Below are 20,112 nucleotides of genomic sequence, written 5' to 3'. Positions count from 1 at the left end.
TTTGAACTGTAGCCTGTAATTGATATTATTTTATGGCTTCTTAAAACTAATGAAAGTCGCCTGTACCTTTGTGTGTGTTTTTTTTTGTTGTTCACGTTAATTCAATCGGCTGGCATACAGTCCAGTACTTATCTAATTAATGTAATTGTAAAGAAACCAAATGTAAGTTTAATTGAGTATGATACCTTTCAATTTCAAGTCATAGCATATACTTCTAGCATCATAATATCCTCTATAATATTAATAACTACAGGATGTATCTCCGAATTTCCTAGAGCCAGCGGAAACACGTAAAATATTGATTTATTATTGTTGCTTAGCAACTATTTTGTTTGGGGTTCCGGGTTTATGAATTATAATATAATATATTATTAATTATAATATATTATTTCACTGTAATAACAAACGGGCGTAGCTTTCAAGATAATGGTTTTATTTGAGTCAGTTGCATTCAACTACAGGAGGTAAAATTATTAGAGCATCTAAGTAAAAGTTTTTATATTGATAAAAATAAGCATTAAAATTATTATCAAGTAAGTATAAAAAACTAAATACTTTGTTTTTTAATTCAAACTGTTTCAGTTTGAATTAAAAAAGCGTGTGTGCCGAGCACACGTGTCAAAAGTGAAACTTCGAAGATACCAAAATCATCACCTTACTCCATGACGTGATTGTATTGTCATGACACCACCTTGAAATTTTACTCTCAAGTCTCAACGCGCCCACAGAAGTTTCACTTCAAAACTTCTTCAAAAGGTACTTTACCGTACATAAGTACTTATTTGTTTAAAAACAATCGTTTATACAGAAGACATTTCAAAAGAATTGTTGGATAGCATTCTAAACAGAATGACCTTTTAATTGATTTAATTTCAATAAATTTCTCATCGAGATGCATTAAGCAGCATTTAAAATATGTAATTATTCGTCGTTTAACACTTAAGCATATAATTTGCAAGATTTGGCAAGTTTTTATGTGTACATATATGCAATCTTTATAATGTAAACATTGCAAGGCTACACTTATAAAATTATATAGTTTAAGGTTATATTGCAACTTAAAAAGGAAAATACTTAATAATAATAATCAATTGCGATTGTTTATCCATATTCATTTGATTATCTACGTTTTATGACTATTTGTGTTTGTCTCATGGGAAATACGTTTAAAATGGCAATTATTTACAAATTGTGTAGCAAAAACATGTTTGTGAATGATATATGTATTATGTACTCAGTAATCACTGAACCAATTATAATAATTTATTTAACTTTAGATTGCTTTATCCAAAAATAGCTAATTAGCGTAATTCTAACTTCATATTAACTATTTTACATTTTACACACATGCGTGTGTAAACTTTTTATAGGGTAAGCCTACTTTACTAGAACCTGTACTATAATTTAATTAATATGGATAAAAAATGCAAATGCCTTATATAATTAAACTTAATTTATTAACACCAAGTACGATTCATATCAAACATGAGAATGTGGGCACACAAAAATTGGTCATGTGCGAATTCTCATAAAATACAAAGGGTTATTGTTAATAGAATCTCACGAATAATGAAAGTAATTCAATGTTACTTGTTCATGTACACAGTAATGTTCTGTGTGTTTATTAATACATACTGTGGTTTGAGTGTTTCTAAGATTTTTTAATGAAAAGTATAATAAATTATATTTTGATTAATTTATGAAGATGTATTTGTACGTTTTAACATACGAATTCAATTGAATTAATCAACTTTGAACTAATTCAGCAATTATTAAGTACACTTTTATACAGAGGTAAAATTTGTGTTTGTGTGTTTATATGTTAAAGAACGTAATCTCGGGTCTACCGAAGCGAATTTGAAAATGGGTATCATTTAAGCTATCACCAATTTAATTAGTTTTGTGTTTCTTAAATAATAGGGTTTGTCCTCAAAATAGTAGATCTGTCACCAAAATGTAGTCACCAAACAAAGCAAAATCAGTTCCACAATAAATCACCTAAAATCCTGAGATATAAGATCTCGTACCAAATAAATGTTTTTGTATGTATTATAATAGGTGTGTCTTATTAAGTATTTAAGCAAACTAATTTAAAGAGATCACCAAAAAATCATATTATTATGTTACTAGAAAATTGCATTAAGTTCAAATAAAAAATTAGGGTTGTCATCATCGTTTCAACCAAAAGATTCTGCTACTTAACTAGACTCCCAAGGTTCTAAATTTCCACTGATAGTATAAATTATATATTTAAATAAAATTTTTAGCAGAGTAGTAAATAAAACAATTATTAAAGTCAAAATAATCAATATTTATTGTTTAAAATAATTACCACTGAACAATCAGCGCTGGTTTAAAATAGCTGGCTTATGGCTAGCAGAATAGTAGATAAAACACTTAAAATAATAAGTTAAAATAATCAATATTTATTCTTAAAAATAATAACAACTGAATAATCAGCTTGTCGCGCCAATTTGTCTCCGCCCCTTTGATCATTTTTTCGTTAAAATTATAAATTGATGTATTAAATTGGTAACGAATACTATTAATTTAATATCTGAACGAAATAAAATGTTACTACTGTATTGGTGACAAAATATCAAATAAAAAGGAGTCGCAGTCAGGGATCGATAATCGATTTGGTGACAGATCTACCATTCTGAGCACAGTGCTATTATAAGTATTATTTAAGTAACAAAACTGTTATTATAAGAACGAAGTTTATATTCATGTAATGCGATATAATTTTATTGGTTATCGATCTCTTATTTTACACATATATTAACATTAATTTGATAATTCATACCTGGGAACAATTTTTGTTTATCTGAGAACGAAAATATTTCGTGGTGATAGATCTATTTATTAGGTGATACAACTTGATGACAAATATAAATTTTGGTGATAGAAAATATAGTTCCCTTTGAAAATTCTTCACGACTCGAAAGGTCACCGTCACGGTTCACCCATCGGAGTGACCCAAACTACACTTTTAATTTTAAAAACGCTATATTTTATAAGCTTTTCCCGGTTCAATACCTACAGTCAGGACTAGTTATTAGTTATTACATCTTCATAAAGTTTAATCTACAAGTCAACAAATGTACGTATGTAGTGACTATAGTGAGTCAGCCAGCAATTGCTTTGGTATAAACAAGACGGTTTATCACTAGTCATTATGCTATTTAAATAGTTCGTGGTACTTGTATTGCTTTTGATGTGTTGTTGCTTTGGAGATTGACAACTTTAGCTCAGCTTTATTATAAGTTTTAACTATTATTCATTTATCGTGAAATTGTTGTTATATTTTTAGTTTTTACTGTATATTTTTATAGTGCTTGTCCAAAACCAAGACTATTCTGAAATAAGGCACAAATGGTGATACGAATACAATTTGGAATGAGAAGTATAATTTATGAAAACATCGAACTTCGAAATTGAAGAAAATTGAGCACTTGGATTAAGGATTGGTCTCCGCGCGCGCGCTACGACTAGATACCGCCCCACCTAAAAACAATAGCTCTGTGAGTGCGGCAACTCATTTCTGTAGTGTGTGTTAGGCAATTTGTAAAGACGCTAGTGTGTGTGAAGAATTGGGCTGCCAGCTACATAAATTTTACCTCATAAATGGGAAATCTGGCATCTTGGAAAGAAGTTTGAAAAATATTTTTTTCATCCTGCCCTGGCCGGGAATCGAATCCATGAACATGTGACTCAAATCCACTTGCGACGCTACTATACTATAGTCACAAAGGTTGTTTAAAAGTAAAAAAGCGGAAATGAAAAAAAAAAAACATATTATATGAGTCAGTTAAACATGGTTAAACAGAAATAAATTATTGTATTACTTATACTTTTTTATACATGTGTTAGTAATAGTATTGAAAAAAAAAAGTTCAAATTATTGCTAAGTAAAATATTTCCTCAACCACGTGTATTTTTTTGGATATGCAATACGGCAACACTGAATGGCGTCGTATTTTCGTAGAAAAATTTTTCGAAGTAAAGGAGAAATTTCGAATAATACGATACTTAGTGATGGTACGTGATCCCAGCGTCTTTCTTATTTTTTTGTATTATTTTTTTGTATTATTGTATTATTTTTAAATAGTTTTATGACACAAATAGGCAGTTTACTTCAGATTTTGTTCAAAATCTTTATAAATTATCGGTTCACCCTCTCCACACAATGCTTGTGACACGACTGGCTTGGGTACGCCGAATTCGGCGTACTATAAGTTGCCGCATTTTTCAAGTACGCCGGCGGTATCTAGTCGTAGCGCGCGCGCGGAGACCAATCCATAATCTAAGATTGAGCACTATTTTACGGAAATGGTATCCGTACATTAATAATTTATATCAAAATTTTGCATTTTAGAGAATTAAGTTTAATCACAAACATATCCATTTAGATATGACTAATAAAATAACCACCTAACAGGTCATTGGCTGATTTTAGCTGGTTGCACTAACTTGATATACACGTATCCGTTTATCCCATTTAATTGCAAGCCCCATCTCAACAATTTCTCCTCTCTGACGTTGAAAAGCGGTTAATGTATACAAAACAGTCTGTTTGCATAAATAGCCCAGTTTGAAGTTTCTAATGAATCTGGGTAGCGCGGGAGGCGGTTGCCATGACAACGGGCTGGTTATTTTGGTTTTATCTTGCAACGCATTCCGTGCCCATGCGCACGGCTTATGTTTCGACATACATAGTAATATTTGTACTGCTCTTTATTGGTATAGTGAGTTGATTATCTTTAACTGTAGAGTTAAAAACTTTTATTCGTTATGGGATAAATAATGATGGAACTAATGTTGTTTATTGTGATATCAAAGTGTGTGTAATTTGCTTAATAAATAATCATAATAAATGAGAACGATATATAGCCATTGAGATAATATTAATAATGGAGCAGACACCACGAACAAAATCTGTGCGCCAAGATGGCGGCGCGGGGCGCGCGAATGACGGCTAGACAGTCATAGATTATGCGATGTCACTGACTCACCGCTATAGAGGCGACACTTTGTTTCTTTCTGTTTATTTTATTGGGTGCCACTCCTTACATGCACGTTGACTTGAAATTTTCTTTGTACTTACTTAATATTTATTTTAGATATAAACTGACTTTACTACGCGGGGCTAACAATATCTGGCATATAATATAGGATGAGGAGGTTCAATATGGGCTATGGGAAGTTTCATTCCTTACAAATTGAGCCTTTTTTAGAAAAAAAATAAAAGCCGTGTAAAAATTGTGTTTATTTATATTTAGTTCATCATCCTCAGAATATGTTCCCGGCTCAGAAATTGCTTGTATTGTTCCAGTACTATTGTAGCACACCTTCGGCTAAAATAAATATAATAATTATAATGTTAGTGATGGCTAAAATAATATTTTATTTGTTATACAAATCCGTAAAATTTTATTATTATTACTAACATCAATACAAGGAACAGCAGACTTCTTTAGAATACGCCTTCCCGCTTTTGTGGTATATTTATCCTCATCGCGAAAATGCAATGAACAGACGCTAGTTCTATCGGATGGTAACCAGGTTTCTTCACTGCGGTTGTTTTGGACAAATTTTACCCATTTTTCCCTTTCTTCACGACCCAGACATGGAAACCTTGAATAGAAAAAATATTAATCTCTGAACTAGCGGTCTGCCCCGGCTTCGCCCGTGGTACATATTTCGCAATAAAAAGTAGCCTATGTTTTTTCTCAGGGTCTAAAGATTGTCTGTGCCAAATTTCATCAAAATCGGTCCAATAGTTTATGAGCCTATTTATTACAATCAAACAAACAAACAAAGTTTTCCTCTTTATAATATTAGTGCAGATAAATAAATAATAATTCAATTATACGTTCAAGTCAGTAGCTTATACAATATCAATTAAAATTGATTAAAATCAATTAACAAAAAAAAATTGGTGATTAAGTAATTGAGTTTCATATTTCATGATTTCACCTTTTTTCAATTAACAACCAGTCTATGCTTTTCTAAATATGTAAAATTATTATTTTATACTATAAAAATATACGCCAGCAAATATTACTAAAACACTTATTTCATGCCCAATGTCATATCTTAAATTTTTAATCTATGACAAATGACGCAAAATGTCGCCCGCCAAAAATTTTGTTCTAACTAAGTTTTAAAAATTATTATCTAGTTACTTACTGATTGAAAAGTTATTCCTTTGCACTTTTCCGTATTATTTGTATTATTTGTGCAATATCGTAACACACACGTAGGCATATTTGATGCGTTTCACTAAAAATGAGCGTGACGTTCGCGCCAATGAGCGAGCAAGCGACTGAGTGCAGTTACGCCACATGACGTATGTTGAGTGGAACATAAGTGGTGTAGGCGGTATCGTCTCCATATTAATATTATCTCAATGTATATAGCTAATATCTTCAGCGTATAAAAGTTGTTTGATACCATCATAAATCAAGTTTTTTTTTAATTCTTTCACTAGTTATCGATCTAAATCTTCTTCAAACCAAAATGGCAATTTAATTTCATCCCGCCTTTTGATATATCGGTCAATCGTCTAGTAAATTACATAACCAAAACATATAGGTACCATGGTACCTATGCAGTATGCACTTCCGAAGCTGTCGATTTTTGTCACTTCCTTATTATCTCTGGTGAACGTGATCAGAGTTAATGTACTGTTATGTCAGAAGTCTTATTACTCACGTTTAAATTTCACTGCATGTCGCAGAAATTACTTGGAATGCAAAATGATTCTACGCGCTTTTGCAGGAGTTTCTTATTAATTGCTAGAGACTAGAGAGTAGAGAAAGATTTGCAATAATTTTGTCTTTATAACCAAATAAACATCGATAAAAGCCGTTAAACAAAAACTTGGTATAACTAGGTATATTTTTTGTCTCATAAAATAAATCTTGCAACATTTTTTTATAGGATGGTCTTATAGGGCAAAAAATGAAGTTGCAGAATCTTCATTGTCTACTATTTCTATATACAGTACAGTATAATACATAAATTATACATATATAAATCTACAAAAGGAAGTCAAATGCATCATGACACAAATATGGGTCACAAACGATTTGCTTTGTCATTGAGGGCAAAGGTAAGCTACGAATGTGCACAGTGCACTTAATGACAGCTCTCGATTATTCTAAAGATCGTTAGAAAGTATGGGAAAATGTGGGAGAAATTAATTTAATTTATTTGTAAGAAACTTTTACTTATTACACCTGTATGGTAACATTGTTTTTATATGCTTGATTAATTAACTGAAGGTGGTTTTTTTATTGCGAATTTTTATGAATACCAAGGTTAGGGCAAATAAAACTTTAGTACCATATTTTAAAGTTTAAAGTTTTAAACTATCCATGAATAAATTTGAATTTATTATAAATAGGAATACCGCAAAAAATAGTGTATTCTTCATTTAAATCTAGTAGGAGCAGAGGGTCGGTACGGGGTACCTATACGTAGGTACTTATTCATGTAAACACTAAATTGTTCATTAAAATATATCATTTATTTATTCATTTCGATTATCATACACACAGATCGTTTCACATATAAGTCGAAATATCTATATTCTATACTATATTCGTCCATTTGTAAATAAGTAGTAAATACCATGAGCATTGAGCAATTGTAGTTTACGATTACATTACAATATTCAATAGACCCGTATCTTTACACCTAGGATCGTGACCAGCATCCCTATTCATATCACTTGTTGATATACACCTCTTATACAAACCATCGCTACAATAACCCATTTAGAACTCTATCACAAGGAGATAAGACTCGTTTTTGTCAAGCACACGTTCGTTACAACTACCTTCAATAAGATTTAAACAATAGAAATTGGCGTCATTCGCCTGCGTTTCTTTCCTATTGTTATAGACGGCAGTTGTAATACCTAACAAAGAAGATGGAACATTCGTATTTCTGAATAAAATATTCGCGTCCAGAGATGGCAGGATGTGGTTTTAATATCCTTGCGCTACGTTAAATTACGCTAAAATTACGCTTTCGTAATTTTATAACAGGTGCTAATTTAAAACATACAAAGTACTATCGTTGTTATTAAAATAATGTTTGAATAAATAATATATTCACATAAGTAGTTTAAACGAAATGTGGGTGAAACAAACATTGCATATTTGAGTTTAAATTGCCTTAATAATTTAGTGCTATTTTTTGTAAATACGAAGCGTAACATTCTTACATGTGGTTCGTATCGTATTGAAAGTTAGTCGTAAATTATTAAAATTTGAGTATCCAAGTATTATTTATATATGAAAGAAAATTAAATAAACACTTGAAACTTAATAAACAATTAATCATGAAACGGTTATTACTGATAATTAATTTAATTATATTAGTAAGTCAACAGTTTCAGTTTGTGACTTCATTTGAAATGTCCTCAAACGACCTTTCTACTATTATCCCATTGTCTTCATTGCCATGTGTGATGTGACAACACAACATATAAATAAGTAAGTAGGTAGGTACCTATTATTTTTAACAAATGACACCCGAAAGATTCAATTTAAAAAATTGCATATCCGAAATTCACTTGTTTAAATAACATACCTACTTACAAAAATGTCGAATTGCAGAATTCCTACATACAAAAATTCCAAAGAATTACGTCATCATAAACAAAACTATATTATAAATCCGTATAAAAAAGCCATTTCGTAATTGTTCGCATTTCCTTTGTCTGTCCGTGAATCACGCCTTTTAAATAGATGTAAGAAAATGAGTAACGCCGGTCGTCGAACTTGCGAAAAATAATCTAATGTAGCACGCAAATAACTGTTCCGTATATGATGGATTCATAATTGAATGAAGTCCGCTAATATTGAAGTAGGTACTTTGTTTTGTCAACGGAATAAAATGCTTTAGATGCTAAATGTAAATAATTTGGAAAATCCAAAAGTGCACGCCTCATAATTTTTTTTTAATAAATATTTATTAATTATTATTTTTGTTTATTTAATAACAATTAAACCACATCGAATCAGACCCTGAAAAATGAAAGGGTTCTATTCCTGAGCATACTCAAGCGTAAGAGAAAAAAAAAGACTCGATTAGTAAAGTATTTCGGTCGCTATCGTGTTAACAAGAAAAAGGATCCGCACATACAGACACACGGACGTCCAAGACAGAACTTTTTTAAACTGTTTTTTAACTAGTTTAAATAACAAAAATGACATCAAAAATATCATGAATGTTAAAAATAGTGTTTTTTCTTAATATGTGTGTGTATGTATTATCTTACAAGTGCAATGTATGATACATAAAGACATTTTAAGTTTGAAAAATCAGATGTTTTGCGCGAAGTGACAGTAGTACCCACCTCAACGCTTCGCTTATGAGGCGTGCAATACTGCTTTATATGTTGAACGTTGAATATGTATTATCTACATTCTACACCATAGAGATCTAGAGAGATGCCAATCGCTTGCGCCGAGTACGAAACCGTGTCTCATAAAAAATTTACGCACACAACTGCAGTAAACAAAATCAAAACAATACTTCGCGTTGTGTGCGTGTCATCACACAAAAATATGAGAGCGACTATTCGTTCGCACACTAGATTGTAAGTGACGTACGTATACAGCACCGCTACAGTTTGTTCTCTTTTTGTACATATTGCTGCGACACCGGCCCCGCCCCCTAACCATATCTCCCTTTAGTTTCTGTGATCTGTGATCTATACATATAATAAATCTGTAGAAGGGTCAATTCTGTACATTGAAAATATTGAAAAAATAAATAGCAGGGGGTGTTACTGGATCGATACCAAACCCAAATATGTGATTAAAATTTTTTTTGTCTGTCTGTCTGTCTGTATGTGAAGACATCACGTGAAAACTAACGGTTCGATTTCGATGAAACTTGGTATAATTATACCTTATTATCCTGGGCGTAAAATAGGATACTTTTTATCCTGAAAAAATACGAAGAAAAAAAATAATCTTAATTTTTCAGTTTTATCCATAGACGTTGTTCTGTAGAACAGCGAACACACGTTGGGTATTATTATAGGCCTAGCCGTATTTGAGTCCAATAGATATATTTTATAAGATGTTATTGTCAGAGTTACTCAAAATGGAGAAATAAACCATCCACGCGAAGACCGACATCCGCGCGGACGGAGTCGCGGGCGGAAGCTAGTGACAAATAACATGTTTTAATTTTTAGTGTATTTTTGCCTGTATGTGAAAAATAAGTTAATATTGTAAAAGAAGAAATTAATATTGTCTTCCGTTCCGTTTTTGCTAAGTTAATAGATTGGATGATTGTATAAATATTTTAATATCCTTGATTATAAGATTGTTAAACTTCTTGATTTTTTTATTATTATTATCATTAGATCAATTAAAGCGGAACCAGTCAAATAAGGAAACGCGGTGGTACTATAAAGATCTGTTGATAAGACATCGAAACAATGAGTTCATTAAATAATTAACAATGGATTAAAAAACTTTATGCTCCAATCTATAAATTATCGATTTATCAGTCTATTTTAAAATAGAAAATATGAATATATCCGAGGCGAGAAAGTTTGATAGAAAGACTTTACTTTTGAATTTATATTCTTAGGAAGTTGTTAGTGGACACATAGACCAATTGAATGTCGGTGAAAAATTTTTTGGTTGCACGCAATGATCTCAGGAACTGCTAGATTGACTGGATTTTTTTTTATGTCGAATAGTCCATTTACCGAGTAAGGCTCATCGCGCTTTTTCCTCAAATTTAGGTGAATAAAACCGCGGAACACAGCTAGTTACATACAAAATCCGTAAGTCGGGGTCGCGAGTAACAAATAACTATAATTACAGCTTCCTTGTTCTCTCCGAATGACAATTGGCAGTTTTAGCATTGTATCGCTATAATATATTAGCAGCTATTAGTCATCATGTCTACGTATGACTCTCAAATTTGTTGAATGCGATTTAGAATAAGTAAAATTGCTATACTATCGCCATACCTATTAGTATACCTATAAGTATAAAGATAATTTGATACTGTATATTATAATGTAAAGAAGAATTTCTAACTTTGTATTTTTAACCGACTTCCAAAAAAACGAGGAGGTTATCAATTCGGCCGGTATAATTTTTTGAGGATTAATTTTGGGGATTTAATGATAATCATTGGAGGTAGGTATATTGATGCGATATTTTTTGTGCTAGAGACTATGCTATAAACTATAAAGTAGGTATAAATGAATAAATCCTCGTCTATTCGGGCCAAACCGAAACGAAGTATAAAATTTAAAAATAAGAATTACTATTATTAGAATAGTATTATATAAATCTAGGGGCGTTTTGATGTATGATTGTCTAAAAAATCTTAACCAGTATTTAAGTCAAACTCAGACAGTTTTAAGTGCTCACGAACAGCCTACATTTATAGCCTTTACACAAAAAAGTATAACACATGTTAGGAAATGTGTGTCACTAGATATAACCTTGATTCGAGAATTTCTTAAATCAGTATAACCTATAGGTACATACGTGCCGTTTTACGGTTGACATAAACATTATTTTTATTTAATTTTATACGTAGAAGTGTAATGTCTATCTAATGTTCACATGTACACTTCGAATAACGACATGCGCAGAAAATATTTAAAAATGTTTTTTCCTTCGGTTGGATTGATTGTTTGGATGTGAAGTCCCATATCCCCTAGTGGGGTAAGGGGCAGATGCATTTTTTATACATCTGTTCCACTGATCGATTTTCTTTAGGGACAAGTAGGTGATCAGCCTTCTGTGTCCTACCAGACCGAGACTTTTTTTTTTCTTCGTCTCCACCGGGAATCGAACTCAGGACCACTCGGTGCTACGCTCACGCGTCAACCACTGTACCAAGGACTAAGGAGGCGGTCAAACTGCTGCTCGGATGAGGCAGCTTATATTTATATTAGCTTATAGGTGTTAGGTGCCTAAGTTTAAGTTGAGTTTAAGTTTAATCCATTTTCAAATAAAATGTGCATTTCGTCATTTTCGTTTTAGACAGTGCGCGCACGAGCAACTTTGTCTCCGCAACTATTTTGTCTCTCCCACCTATGGTCTAGTATGAAAGTGCGCGCACGTAGCGACGCAACTCCCCATACAAAATACAAATTGATGGGGGAGACAATGACAAAATAGTTGCCGAGACAAAGTTGCTCGTGCGCGCTAGCTCTTAGGCCACAATTCTAAAGAAAACTAGACAATAACTTTTCCTTGACAATATTTTTTTAAATAGGTACCTACTAACTCTAGGTAGGTAACTCATACACATATAGATTTCCTTTTTTGCTTTTGTTTATGTCGTTATGTCGGTATTTAGCGAAGCGGACGTTAGATGATTTTCCTTTTATCTTTGGGCTATTTATATAACAACTGAAAATGAGTTTTGACAAAACGACAGTTTTCGGGTAACTATTGGTTACCGGAAATACCATTATAGTTTTGCTTGCTACTCTTGGTTATTGGAAAAACTTATTTTAGAGGTGAAGATTCCTTTCCCTTGAATAATTCCTCGTTTTCTTTCATCGCGCTGATTTCCTTCAATATTTTATTAGTCTCTTCATATTATAGCTACAGGCTGTCTGAGAAATCTTGTAGTTAAGTAAGTACCTAGCTGTATGTTATAATCGCAAGTTTTCGCAATCGCAATTTCTATGACTAAAAAATGCTGAGAGGACATACCTACGTACCTACCTATTTCTTAACTTGAGAATTAAAATTTGAATTGTTTAAGGGTTTACATACCTATCAAATAAACAGTGAACAGAAACAGTCGTGTTATGAATACCTAGCTGATAACCAAACAAGCAAGCCGCTATAAATATGTATAACGAGGATTACTCACTACGTTGACTGCCTCCAAGTCTTCAGGAAAAGTCTGTTTTAAGGAATTATTTATAAATGTTGGTACATTACTTATTGTTACTGAACAAAAATAATAAAATTTTGTGAATGCGTAAAAATTTAAGTGAATTTCAACGAAAATATTAGGATTTAGGATGTACCTATTCTAAACAAGAAGAATTTATTATATTGATGAAATAATACCTACATTAAAGTTAAATAATAAAATTCATAAAACTTTCTTACTTGTTTAAAATAAAAGACGAATTAATAAAGACTAATAAAAATAATTTATGGTTTTAGAAAATGATATACTTCCCCCCTTTCCTCTAGGTACATCCGTTTGGTTAAGGAAATGGATTAAGACTTGTCAGACAAGTTCAAAAGAATATACACAAGTAACGGAATCGCGGCCATGCTTTCTCATTAAAATATCAATTAAAGTTTCACTTTGTTTGCGTAACATAAATAGTAGGTACTTACAGATTAAAAATTATTATGTTGTAACACAAGTATAATAATTCAATTCACAATAACTGCACTTTACGTTTGTATAGACACAACTAACGCACTATCCCGAAGCACTGTTTTAACACGACTGCCGTGACGACTGCGGAGTGCGGACTGATGACGAATGGCAATTATTGGCAACAGCCAACAGGCAAACTCCGTCGGTGTGGGGACGATTGTTCACAAGAAAAACGTTCTCACGTCTCATCCTGTTACGCTATAAACATCCTTATTACAAAACAGTTTAGGGTTATTATGCTGTGGGTAAATATTGAGATCTACAACATTTGTTTCGCTCTACATACACATTGTGCATGCCACGGCCATACACTAGGGTTGCCAGATCCAGGCTGATAATTTCCGGGACATTTCCGAACGGAATCAGAGTTTTGGTCTTTGGTCCACCGTCCAAGGCTAAACTAAGTAGGAATTACCTAGAAGTATTGGATGATAAAAAAAAAATACTTTTTTTAGACAAAATTTTTTTAATTACTTTCTGAAACTGTCAAATACAAAAATTGTAATTCAACTTTTCTAAGTAACTTTTAAGGCCTAAATATGACAAATGAACTTAAAATGAAACTGAAATACTTACTCTTTCAGTTATCTGTTATAGTAAAATCACATAATTATATAGAATACAAAATTACCTTAAATTTGCAAGCATCGTCACGGGCACAATTTGTACACAATGGCCATGTAAATTAGGCAGTGATCACATGTATCTCTTTTCTACACGATCGCACAACGTGTGGAATCACTGAAGTGTATCGTTGACGTTGACCATGATTGTGATTTGTGTGGAATGGGACTTATTAAAAAAAAAACTTTTTGAACTTGGAACAGTAAACTTTCTGTCTTGCAGTTATAGACTATCTCTCATAGTAGACCGGGAGATACTGACACAAAATTTCGAGTCATTTGTAACAAGGATGGCGGTTCTACAGGGGTCTTAGTACGCAATGACAAAAAGAAAAATGATGGTGTGAACGCTGGTACCGGTGTCTTAGTCGCGTGGGCGTTTGTCGAACTCGTCGGAAAAATAGCGAAAGTCAAACGATTTGTAACACAAAAATTTTAGAATTTACCGATAGCCCATAAAAAAGTAGTAGGCGGTAGTGTCATGCCATACTTTTCCGGTGTGACTTACAGCCCGCCATACCGACGCGAATGTGTTGATTTAAATAAAACAATCATTCAACCATTTGTACCAGGCTAACTTTTGCACAGGTAACTATCGTCGTGCAGCCATTTACGAAAATCGCCATGCCATACTTTTCGGACGATTCAAAATGGTCGCCATACCGCCGAAAATCTGCAAAAAATTTTTATTTCGCCAAACTTTTTGTACCAGTATTGCATTTGGATTTTTGGAGAGTATTTGATAAAATGTGACCATTATTATATTTGCCATACTTCTAGTAGGGGGAAAAAGTGCTGTTATACTTGAAAACTTAATTTATTATTAATTTATATAAGTGAGGATTTCCAACACTTAGATCTTTGAAATTTTGTATTTATATTTGTTGATCCTCAAACTTACAGGAAAAATAAGTGCCATACTGTTACAAATCGTTTGACTTTCGCTATTTTCCGACGAGTTCGACTAACGCCCACGCGACTAAGCCGCCGGTACCAGCGTTCACGCCATCGTTTTTCTTTTTGTCATTGCGTACTAAGACCCCTGTAGAACCGCCATCCTGTTACAAATGACTCGAAATTTTGTGTCAGTATCTCCCGGTCTATAGATATTAGATAAACCAAAATTAAATTAAATTTTAAATTTTTTAATAGTGAAAAAAATATAGAAAATTGAACCTCATTTATATTATTTGTGAAGTGTAAGTATTATTCTATTTAATTGCTTGCAAAATAATTGCACGTTCAGTGCGATTTTTCTATGATAGTTGAACATACACGAACAAACGTGAGTTTTGATGATGAGCTATTACCCAACTAAAAATATTGCAGTAATGATATCCTAATCATTAGATTTTAGACGCATTTTATCTTCAATATAAGATATCCGCAGTTTCCATAGTACTCGAACCTCTACGTCGTAAATTCTTTGCTATGACTTTCTTCATATTATAATTAAATGTAATTAAACGAATTATAAAGTTTTTAACTACGAATAATAAAATTTTTGCCAGCGGCCGCCATCTTATCACATGATTAATGTAACTATTTTACGATATGATCAAATAATTTTGATCATTTCATGAAAAAACCGCACGTTTAGTTGGCCATATCGACAAACGATTTCTTATCATGATGTGGCCAATAGACATTCAATCTTTTCATGAAATGCGACCATTTCGTGAAATGATCAATCATTTCATGAAATGAGCAAATCTACGATATGGCCACGGCCCACGACAGATACAAACGAATTTGTTTGAATATGTGTAATTTGTATGGTATACTGATTAATGAGGTTGAAAGGTTTTAGTTTTCATAAAGGTTATATTATTATGGAATAGGTAGGTAGGTAGGTAGTTGATAAAAAATTAAAAAAGAATTATTCAATATTTAGTTAATGTTTAGCACTTCAGCATAGCTTTAATAAATTATTATGTAAGAACACGAAAATTTCCCAAACAAGTGTGTTTAATATAAAATCTTATGCTTCGTCAGTAAAATATTGATGAGTTTTGCTTTATTAAAAAAAAGCATTAAAGAAATAAGCACGAGGATAAGCATTATTTTTAGTCGTAAAAGTACTAAGATTTATTACTTTATGGTCACACTACAGATGCCTTGGGAGGTCCGGACTCCGGGCTCTGATACGCACAAAGCTTATGAAAATGATAAGGACTTGAATTACAAAAACTTAATACGTGCGTTAACGAGTTTTATATGGCTTGATGGTTTTTAAATTTTTATCGAAATTCGTGTATGTTTTACTATGACTATGTTTACAGTTTTAACTACCTATGTGAATTAATGTTTAATTATACATGAACGAAATTTTCTAGAAAATAATGATTATGATATGTATTAATAGAAATATGTATAACCCTTTTTTTTTTTTATAGTGGAGAATGCATTTAGGCATACCCAGGGCACTCGGGGGAAGAGCCCTGGGTTATGTCGGACTCACCCTGCTGAGTGCAGGGTCCTACCGAATAAACTCCACTGTGTTCCGCCGAGCCGCTTTATAGACGGGGCCGCGGGTATTCGGTAGAACCGCGTCCGCAGAAATATGTATAACCCTAACCTAGTCTATATTAGCAAAGTAGGGCCTCTTGAAATTTGTTAGGTTTCAGAGGTAGGTAATATAAATGCATTTTATGTCTGTTTTCTAGTGCTGTTGCCTGATTTGTTTATACAAAATGTTTCACGAGCATAGGTATTTTGTCTTTTTGTATTTCTTAACTTAAAATATCGCAAAACTTATAATATTATAATTAACCATAATTACAAAATATCTAAGTAAGTACCAGCGTGTACTTATACATATATTTTTCTCATAAAATATATTTATTAACATATTTATAACTGCGAGCGATCGGTCACATTTGCACACACAGATAACAGTAGTCGCTAATCCATTTGTAAACATAACAGTACATATCTGAAGAAAATATTTGGTTCATTCACCAGGCCTCATAAGCTCCTTGTTATTGTTTGAAATTAATCAGCAAAAAGGCGATTTTTGCTGTGGTTGTTTGGTAACATTTTTTTTGTCATATAAAGACACGATATACCTACATAATATTATTACTGCAGATAAGATAAGTTCAATGAGTTGGGGATGATAAAGTATAATTAATTCTAGAATGTATCTTACACCTTCATCATCATCATCATCATCAGCCCATATATGTTCCCACTGCTGGGACACGGGCCTCCTATGAGGGTACAGGCCATAATCCACCACGCTGGCCAAGTGCGGGTTGGCGGATGACACAATATGTCGTCGAACTTTTGATTCTTCGACATGTCGGTTTCCTCACGATGTTTTCCTTCATCGTTCGAGCAGTGGTGATGTTACACCTTACCGTATATTAAGGATTAAGTATCTAAGATACCGTTTTAAAATCTTAAAATATGTCCGATACATTAAATGCAATGAAAACGAAATTTTTATTGTGTTACAAATTAATATTTAAATCGTATCTTATTCTTCATTCCATTTATGTCCATTTTTATCTACTCTGTTAATTAGAAATTCATAATCTATTTTATAAATAAATCTCGGCCATCTAGCAAAGGATCTTATAACAAATAGAACAGTTTAAACAATGTTGCAATAAAGTACGTACCTAATTCTCTAGATGAAGCCATTGAACAGCTTATGTGATAGTAAGTAGCGACCCAGGGCCGGACTAAGCCCTGTTTCTAGGACGTGTTTCGGCGCCCTTAATTAAAATAGAAACTAAGAAACGTTTTACGTTTAATTTTTCGATTCAACTTCAAATTTTATTAATTAAATATTTGATATTTTTTGTGACTAATATCTATTTACTTGTTTTAGTAAAAATAGGCGTTGTATGAAAACTATTATGCTTTAAACTTAAAAACTTTGTTTATATGTACGAAAATATAGGTACAAGTTTTTTTACTTACTTGTTTTTACATAATATTTCTTAAACCGAATTAATAGATACCTTAATAGATCGATCTTGTGACGATGCAGATGACGTCAATTCAATCGAACAACTTATATTTGATAACAATGGATTTAATAAGTTGGCGCCCTTAAAAAATTGTAACTTTGAACGACCTCGATTCATTCCGGCACTGTCCACATTGATAAGGATATTTGCTAACGATATCCTCATGAGTCATGACGTATATTATCCAAGATAGAGGTATTATACTAGAACAATGCTCCTATATGCAAATTATGTGAATGTTGATAAATGAGACGCATTAACTCGGAAAAGCAAATAATATTACACGTAAAACGGTAAAAGGTGTTGTTTTTTTTTATTTATTTAACACGTATTTGGATTTATGCACAAAAAGTTAGTTATTATCAAATATGAGTAGACAACTATATTTCCTTAATGAATACCAACAATACCAATACGATGTAAAATTTTTGTACTTTGTTATATATTATATAAAAAAAATAATGTTCTTAAAAAAATGATTGACATCGAAGCAAATATGTAAACTGGTTACCTATTGTTAGATTTTTTTATTGATTGTACTAATGAGTACGCCTTCTCGTTTTATATTAGCAAGGAACTATGTATAAAATTTAATAGTAGTTTTTCCCCAATATATTTATGTAATTTTTGTGGAATTTAATTTTATTATAAAAAAATAAATACATTAATCACAAAAATAAACATCATTTCAAATATAATAATCGTATGCCATCGACAGCTGTTGATAAGAGATTGAGGATATAGATAAATTAAAGATGATAAGCTATTTAAATACATACTTATACAATAAAATATTTATTTAATATTTGTCGTATACCTACCTATTCGTAATTCGCATCTTTTGGGTAGGTAGGTAGTAGGTACTACATTTTAGTTTTTTTTTAATAATAATATTGAGCATACATAATATCATATTTATTGTACTGGGAAATACGAATAAATTATATTGACCGACCCGCGAAGGCGCAAAAAAAACCGAAATTTACTTATTAATAATTTATTGTAAAAAAATTACATTATAAATTATTCCTAACTTAAACTACGTCCCTCCCGGTTCAATGTTGGAACCAAGAGTGCTCGTCGTCCTCGGCGGGGCAGCTAAAGCGTCGCGGTGGCGATGATTGCCGCAACACTCTCTGGAATCGCAGGTGTGCGCGATGTCACAATTGCTAACAGGTGCAAGTCCTTCTTGGGAGGCCCCATGCATCCTCTAATAGTTAAGGCGTGTTATATGTAGGTACATAACAAATAAATAAATTATAAAATTATTAAAATATAAAGGGCATTGAAACTTTCTGGCATATCAAACCCGCCGCCATTTTGATTTTTTTTCAAAATCGCGGCGCACGATTAAAGTGGTATGTATGGATAGAGGACACATAGACGAACAAAAAATGTCTCATAACATAGTACCCTAAAGCGTCACATTACCGAGATATTTGCAGGTAAATATTCACTTATGAGTACAACGACAAATACTAAAAATTGACTTATTACGTGTCTATATGCATAATATTATCTCCAAATAATCACTCCCAGGTAGATTATTATTATTAACAGTTTATTGGAAGAAAGTAGGTACATTCATTACATAAAAACATACATACATTACATAAAAATGTAAGTAATGTAATGAATACCTACTTTCTTCCTGTAATAATAATAATCTACCTGGGAGTGATTATTTGGAGATAATATTATGCATATAGACACGTAATAAGTCTATTTTTAGTGTTTGTCGTTGTACTCATAAGTGAATATTTACCTCCAAATATCTCGGTAATGTGACGCTTTAGGGTACTATGTTATGAGACATTTTTTGTTCGTCTATGTGTCCTCTATCCATACATACCACTTTAATCGTGCGCCGCGATTTTGAAAAAAAATCAAAATGGCGGCGGGTCGATATGCCAGCGTCCATACAAAAAGTTTCAAACCCCTTTATATAAATAACTTAAAATTTCTTTTATAAAACATTATACATAGACTGTGTATAGCATTGCCATATTTTAATAACGTAGCTTGTCACAAGGTCATAAATAGCCGTATTTATAACGGAACACTATTCAAATTTCAAAAATTATCTATATATCTAG

General features: G+C 32.2%; 1 protein-coding gene and 1 long non-coding RNA gene across 2 annotated transcripts in view; both read right to left on the bottom strand.

Annotated features, from left to right (window-relative positions):
- Spec2 (CDC42 small effector protein Spec2) overlaps positions 1-13,502 on the bottom strand; it is a 53,662-nt gene extending 40,160 nt beyond the window's left edge. Inside the window, exon 1 of the mRNA XM_090113820.1 lies at positions 13,368-13,502. The gene's annotated coding sequence lies outside the window, so the exon portion shown is untranslated. The remainder of the gene's footprint in view (positions 1-13,367) is intronic.
- On the bottom strand, positions 4,897-6,281 carry LOC149899562 (uncharacterized). The gene is made up of 3 exons (XR_016457887.1): positions 6,193-6,281; positions 5,451-5,637; positions 4,897-5,357 (listed from the first exon to the last, which is right to left on the bottom strand). It is a non-coding gene; the product is annotated as an uncharacterized LOC149899562 (long non-coding RNA).
- Positions 13,503-20,112: the final 6,610 nt, after the last annotated feature.

Source organism: Colias eurytheme, chromosome 20 (genome assembly GCF_061535395.1).
Source record: "Colias eurytheme isolate Ceu_HAF_F1 chromosome 20, ilColEury1 Martin Lab GWU primary, whole genome shotgun sequence".
NCBI classification, from domain to species: Eukaryota; Metazoa; Arthropoda; class Insecta; order Lepidoptera; family Pieridae; genus Colias; species Colias eurytheme.
Note: the sequence above shows the minus strand (reverse complement) of the source record. Positions and strands in the feature narration are given on the sequence as shown.